The sequence below is a fragment of the Lactuca saligna genome, chromosome 6, assembly GCF_052625555.1.
Source record: "Lactuca saligna cultivar CGN05327 chromosome 6, ASM5262555v1, whole genome shotgun sequence".
Classification (NCBI taxonomy): domain Eukaryota; kingdom Viridiplantae; phylum Streptophyta; class Magnoliopsida; order Asterales; family Asteraceae; genus Lactuca; species Lactuca saligna.
The window spans coordinates 122,332,536-122,340,182 of record NC_136422.1 but is presented as its reverse complement, the minus strand read 5'-3'; the positions used below and the strand labels follow the sequence as shown (position 1 = coordinate 122,340,182).

Here is a 7,647-nt window from a genome sequence, read left to right as displayed (position 1 = left end):
TCGTATAAACAAAAATTTGAATTAATAAATCTTAACAATTGTTAAAAATAATAATAAATATATAATTATGTTTAATTTTATTAATAAAGAAGATGGGTTGATGTCAATGAATAATATTGTTCAACATATTATGTGAAGGTTAATGTCAATAACATAACCATTTTGAACATATATTTTTCAATATTTTAACAAGATATTTTAACCTATGTTGCGCAACGTACAATAATTCGTCTAGTCAAACATACTTATAAAGCTAGCTTTTTTCCCTAAACCTCATGCATTTGAAACCCCCATAAAAATTTGCAAACACCTCATGCATTTGAAATCTCTTAATTTAATGAATACCACTCAAAAGTCTCATAATAATGATTAAGAAATTAAAGGTTTTATAAATTATATAATATATTTAATAAACAATTAATGGATACTCTACTATAAAAAGGTCAATCTTTTTTAATAGACACACATATACAAATCACATACAAAATTCACAAAAAAAACAAGTTTTAAGTTTTTATGTTGGTTTGAGGGCTTTGAACAATTTTTCGAGCTGTGTAATTATGTTGATGTTTGTAATTTGTAAGTTTGTTATATACTAATTCTTTTTTGTATTTTCTTGATTTAAGTATTCCTTTAAGAATAATATTGTATGTTTTGTTAGATTCATGTTATCGATCATGTGTTATGGAAGATGATATATATAGTATTTAATTAACTATTTTATACATGTTTGTATGTTCATGATACTTCAAAACAATAAATAATTAAATTTTATGGATATGTCATATTATCCATATTATCCATATAAGCTTTTTTTTAAATACAAATTATCTATCTTATTACTTTATATTTTAGTGTATCTTTAGCATTTTAATTATAATAATAAGTGTTTTTTAAAAGTTTCTTTCACTTATTAATAATAACAAGTGGTTTTAAAATTAATAAGCAATAATTATAAATAATAAAATCAAATTACATGGAATTTACTCTTACTTTTGGTTTTGTTCATATTTAGGTAACTATTTTTTTTGTACAAATCTAGGTAACGAACTTGATGAAAATGTTCACATATAACCATTATGACCTGCTGTAGCTGGATGTAACCTGCTACAGCAGGTCATAATGGTCATATGTGAATAGTTCCAAAAAGTTTGTTACCTAGATGTGTACAAAAAAAAGATAGTTACTTATATGTGAAAAACCCGAAAAATTAATTACCTTAACAAGTCCTATTCCCTAAATTAAACCTTAAACCTTAACATGCACTAAAACGGAACATCTATGATCACGTTGAAACATCAGATACTGATTTCTGTGATGATACAATTTGTAGTTTTTCAATTTTGTTTTCTTGTAGATTAAAATTTTACAAATTGGATTTTTTTAGGGAAATGTATGCAAGAGAGAGATACTTATGGAGATAGGTACAAAGGATAAGATTGTCGATCTTGATGTTTATTTCATGGATCCACAGTTGTGTGCAATTATGGCATGTTACATTTATCAACACCTAAGAGCGTCTGAGGTGCATTATTATTTTGATAGTTGGTAATTTCGTTTGTGATTTCGTTGATAATTTCTAATCAATTTTTATTGGTGATTTTAGGCAAATGGAATCTTCAGTTCTAAATTTCTAGAAGAGTAAAATGACTACTCCAACATTGAGATGTTTCTTGAGATGATTTGTTCATGTTGCTCAAGGAGTAAATGAGGTCCTAAGCTCAATGAATTTAAAATTGTAAACTACCTCCCATTGACACGAGCATAGTTGAATGGAAGTACATTGTTGTAACTTGCATTTATTCTTTGATTGGGCGAAATGCAAACAATTAACATTATTTATTAAAAATTTAAGATTATAAAAACACCTATAAATATATTTTAATAGAGTTGTCCAGTTAAATAATTAATTTGATTAGTCATGGTACGATTTCTGAAAATGTTGGAGTGATTTCAGTTTTGTTAATGTTTTGTATTTTTCACCAAAAAGATCTCAACTTTGGTTACTAATACATAAAACATTTTTTACAAAACAATGTATTTTTGTATAATGTGAAAAAGAAATCAATTTTTTTTTACTTCTTGTATGAAGTTCAATTTTTTATTTTTAAAATTAGTAAATTCTTCCACAATAACTAAAAACGTATTTTATTTTTATAATCAATATACAGTGCAAATTGCAATAAATGTTTATTAGATACTCCATGATTTTAGCTGTTAATTTTAATCTTACTTTTAAAATGATTTATATAATTGAAATTATGATATTAATCGATTTATTTTTGGTATGATTTTTCGTATTTTTGTTATGCTATCATTTGCATTATTTTTTGTATTAATTCTACTCTAGAATTAACTACTTTTCTTTTATATAATCCATATTACAGTGCATAAACAACATAATGAACGTGCGAATTGAATAAAAAATGTATGATCAGAACAAAAGAAAAGAATAATATCACGGTTTTTCTCATCTTCCTATTGCAATTCATTTTCTACCACCTAAGAACTTTGTTTCGGTTTCATTGCATTTCATTTCGTGACACGAATTCATGTTCTTTTTACTTATTCTATAAGTTATAACTTGAAGTGTGTATGTATAAGTTTTTATTTTTTTATTCCTTCTGTTTAAAGTTATAATTATGTATACTCCTCTTTATGTATATGTTTTTGACATTGTATATGTTGTGATATTGTCTGTATGTGTATTTGAGTGATTGGGTGTTTATGGTTTTATGAGTGTAGTCTTACATTGGATCCCTCATATTTTCTTTTACGAATTGCCCAAGAATCAAGGACATGATGATTCCGAAAACAACCTCGATTCAAATCTTCCACAACATGTTTATATTTCTTGAAATTTAAAACTTCAATAAAACCAAATTACCTAGTTTTGAGAGTTTTCGTTTAGTGTATACATCCTATATTGCCCCATGTCGATCATAGAGTTGCCATAGTTCGTTTACTATAGCGTATCAGGAAAGTTTGTCACATACACATCGACTGAAAGTGTATTTTTTTATTAACCATCATTTTATAGCTATGTAACTACAAATGTTGAAAACAATAAAAAGAACTTTTATTAATTAGTAACTCATATGTCCATATTTATACATATATTCTAGGCCATTATTTTAATATATTGAGCATAAATATTATATTTAAAGATAAAAGATAGTAGTAACGTTTTGAACTCGATAAATATAGAAAAATGCATGTCTAAGAGCAAAAAGAAAAGTTTTGGACAAGAAAAGAGCTGATACTGACCAAATTCGAAAAGTTGCTACAAATCAAGAAATGCGTTACGTCAACCTCAAGCACGCACCACATCTAAACTTCCCAAATCGCAACAAACATGGACATCTAGGATTAGCGATGCAACAAAGCCCCCTTTGTGACACATTTTAGCTGTTTATATAAATACTCGACCTTTTTACCATAATTTATTGTGCAACATGTACAAGAATAATCGTAGTGGTATATTTGTCCTCAACCCTTTTGGGTCCATTTCAAGGATGGAGAAAAACTTTGAAGTGATGATTTGAGGAATAGGAAGGTGGGAGAATTAGGACGTCAATTAGGTTTGTTTTATGATCATGTTACCAATTCGTTTTTGATGTTTTTCAGTTCTTTACTGGTTATGGAATAAAAACTCTTTTGCTTTCACTAGAGTAGATATAACTTTAATTTTTTTTTTTTTTTTTTTTTTTTTTTTTTTTTTTGTGTTATCCTTTAATCATATTATTAGTTTTATTTAGTTTATTATGATTGGTTAAAGATCGGTATGTGTTTTAGTTAATATCTTTATCGCTAATAGCTCAGTTGACAGAGTTTAGAGAACCAATCTACTTTGTTGGCTTGAATTATAGTTGTTAACAACCATTAGCAATTCTGACTATGACTAAAGATATACCAAATCCTAGGGTCACGTTAATAATCTAATTAACTTTAATGTATATGTTTGTGTTAGACAGCCAACCTATGCACCAAATTGATTACTATGAACATTGGGTTCATTTTCCGGATCAGGTGTTTCAAGATAGGAACTTAATAATAATTGCCTAGATAGTTAATTACATTACCATTTCGTTAAATGTCCTAACAGTTTGAATGTTAGTTAATCAGACCCACATAACTGACTAATATTAAAAATCAATGAATATTTACTAATACCCATTGCACTATATTGAAATCCACTATATTAGAAAGGCGTAACCGAATCTCTGTGAAAACATCTTTATCTCTCTTGTATCCAAAACTAATTTACAGTTTTGTTTGGTTTCTAGTGTACTTTAATTGAATTTAAACAAATCTTCCCTATACTTTACTGTGTATAGTGTATTAGAAATTGAGTTACATGAGAATAATCATTCTGGTTTCGCTTGTCTTCGACACCTGGTCTTATCTTTAATATATTACTACGCTATTTGGTACACTTCCTAGTTTGTTACAGTTTAGCTACCATAAGATAAATTTTATAGATTGAAAGCTATGATACATATTTTATATATAGTTAACCACACATCAATAGAGTTTATTATTGGTACTTGTGATGGACATTCACTATATTAAATTGGCATTCTAGCTAGGACACTTTGTGGTCTTTGTAGGTTTCAAGGAACGACGTGTAGTTGTGAGGTTTTTTTATTATATTTTGAAGTTTTTGATATTAGGCGAGGACTATCTAAAGTGACAGTTCATTTTTGTGGCAACGGCTGTCGTAACATAAGTTAGCGACGGTAGTTGTCCTTCAATTTGATATCATTACTGCATATTTCAAGGTCGTGGGTTTTGTTTAAGCTCTTTATTCTTTTGCGAGATGAATTTTTGATGCGTGATTGATTTGGCAATAAGAGAATAAAGATATATTCGAATTCAACAAATTATATTATAATCAACTCATAAACATTTGAAACTTTTTGTGATAACAAAATAGACATTAACTTTCGAAAAAAGAAATAACCCATGTCCATGTTGTGCGAGTAAAAATAACTTTCAGTTGTTGACGCCCATTGTTTCTGACGAGAGCAGATTTCATTAACTATTTCTTTGTTTTTTTCTTATTTTTTCAAACTGCATTTATCTTTTATAGATTATACTCTAGGTGGAATCCATGACTTTTTGGTTATAAATACACCTCTCTTCATGTTTTACATCCACAAATCCATTGAAGAGCCCAAGTATTTGAGAAACGATGAATACACAATGTGGAAATGATCAAGACAATGATGCACTAATAGGCAAAGCACAAATTGCCCGATACCTATTCGGAACTTTTGACGCCATGGCTATACGATGTTGCATAGAGCTCGGTATTCCTGACATAATAAACAACCACAATCGCCCAACCACATTGTCAGAAATTGCTACTGGTATCAACTCTTCCTCAGTAAATCTTGATGGGCTTGGACGACTCATGAAGTTCTTAGTCCATAGAAAGATGTTTGATGAAATACCTCAAAAAGATGATGGAGAAGGAGAAACAGTTTACTCGCTGAACCACTACTCTAATTGGCTTGTAAGCCACACAAATGTGACAATGGCACCCTTGGTTATGTTTTTTACTGATCCGTTTATGCTTTCACCTCTTCGCAACCTAAGTCGCTCAATTAAAGAAGGTGATTCAGCATTTAAAATAACTCACGGAGACGACATATTTGATTTTTCATTGATCAATTCGGAGTTCAACAAAATGTTCAATGAGGCTATGGCATGTACTACTAAGTTCACCCTGGATGTCATCATATCGAATTACAAAAATGGTTTTCTTGGGATGAAAGGAAGTGTCGTGGATGTTGGAGGTGGTACTGGTGTTGCAATATCTGAGATTGTGAAGGCGTATCCACATCTTAAGGGGATCAACTTTGATTTGCCACAAGTGATTTCCAATGCACCAAAGTATGATGGGGTTACTCATGTTGCTGGCGACATGTTTAAAGTCATTCCTCCTGCAGAAACCATCTTCATGAAGGTAAGTTTTGTCGTCCATCTTTAGAATTAGAGTGATGTATGAAAAATGGATTCATGTTCGCATGTGTATTTATAATAAAAACTCAAAGTTCCTAAGTTATACGGAAAGTGGAGTTATTATTTATTTATTTATTTTGCTTTTCCAGTGGATATTGCACAACTGGAGCAATGATGACTGTGTTAAGATACTAAAAAATTGCCGAAAAGCGATACCTACGGATATTGGAAAAGTCATTATCGTGGAGATCGTTCAACAGTACTCTGGACAACATGATCTGCTCAACGATGTACGCGTTCCATTTGATCTAACCATGTTTGCATACTTTTCTAGGGGAAGAGAACGAACAGAAGGCGAATGGAAGAAATTACTTGAGGAAGGTGGCTTTCAACGTTACAAGATTATTTATATTCCCGAGATTGTATCAATTATTGAAGCCTTTCCAATATGAAGTCACAATTAAGTTCTCTATATGAATGTTTAACGCAATAAGACATGTTTCATGTATTTTTCTTGGTTTTAATCCAATCTATAATGATATTTACTATTTAAGGTTAAGGTTCTAGTCAAAGCGATTTAAGGTTCTGGCCAAATCGATTTGAAATGTACCAAACTTGTTCTGAATGTTAAATGTATGCATGATCATTAACGGTTCATGGATGAACTTTTGTTGTAGTTAAAGTTTGACAGATGGTATTACCGATTATCTGTTTTGATACATAAAGCCGCCATAATTACTTTTAAATAGTTAGAATTACGCTATGATTAACCGTTGTCAAACCGTTGCAACAAATTTGGTTACCCTTTGGAAGAACTTGGAAAGTTTGATGTCTTTAATTATTGATAGATTTCGATCAAAGATGGGTACTTGGAAAACTCGTTGTCTACCCTTTGGAGATCAATTATCTTAAGTTAAATCGGTTCTTAGGAGCCTAGATCTTTTTTGTATTACTTTCTATAATCGAAATCATCAATTTGGTCGTGTTCGGCAAAACTAGCTAGTAGCGGGTAACTTGTAGCTTGTAGCGTTTTGTTAAACGCTACATGAAGTAGCTTTTGGATTTGAAGCGTTTTGATTAAACTAAACGCTAGAAGCTTGTAGTTCCAAACGAGGTTTTTTGTTTTAAATGGAGCGTTTTGTCAATCACTAGAAGTTAGAAGCTAGAAGCTCTCAAACGCTCCAAAACGTTCCGTGCCGAACACGCCCAAAATATAATTGATATTTTCGAGAGTATATGGGGGCATTTCCTAGGTTGTGACAAACTGTGAAACAATTTGTTGCATTATGTGGTACAAAATCTTAAGGGGGAAAACATCGTGCTCTTTCTGTTGGAAGCGTTTGAATAGCCAATTAAGTACATTGTTAGCCAAATGGTAGTGAAGAGTATGAGAATACAAATAGAAAAAAATTACATTTGGTTAAATAAACGATGTTGATAATGTTTCATATCATCTCTAATAAATGAAGGTTTTTTTGTCACTTGTCATACTATCATTCAATTTAATGAAAGTTATTTTTTGGTTACTTTGAATTAATTTTTTTTCCAATATTCTTCTTGAGATTTATATGAAGACAATATGGCTCATTTTCTCAACCATCCAATATTGTGGCGTGTGCTTTCCCACATTGTTCTTTCTATTTTGGAGATTTCCACCACATTTGTTGAAGATTGAAGTTT

General features: G+C 30.2%; 1 pseudogene; it reads left to right on the top strand.

Moving 5' to 3' along the window:
- Positions 1 to 5,186: 5,186 nt before the first annotated feature.
- On the top strand, positions 5,187 to 6,419 carry LOC145002865 (xanthohumol 4-O-methyltransferase pseudogene; annotated as a pseudogene).
- Positions 6,420 to 7,647: the final 1,228 nt, after the last annotated feature.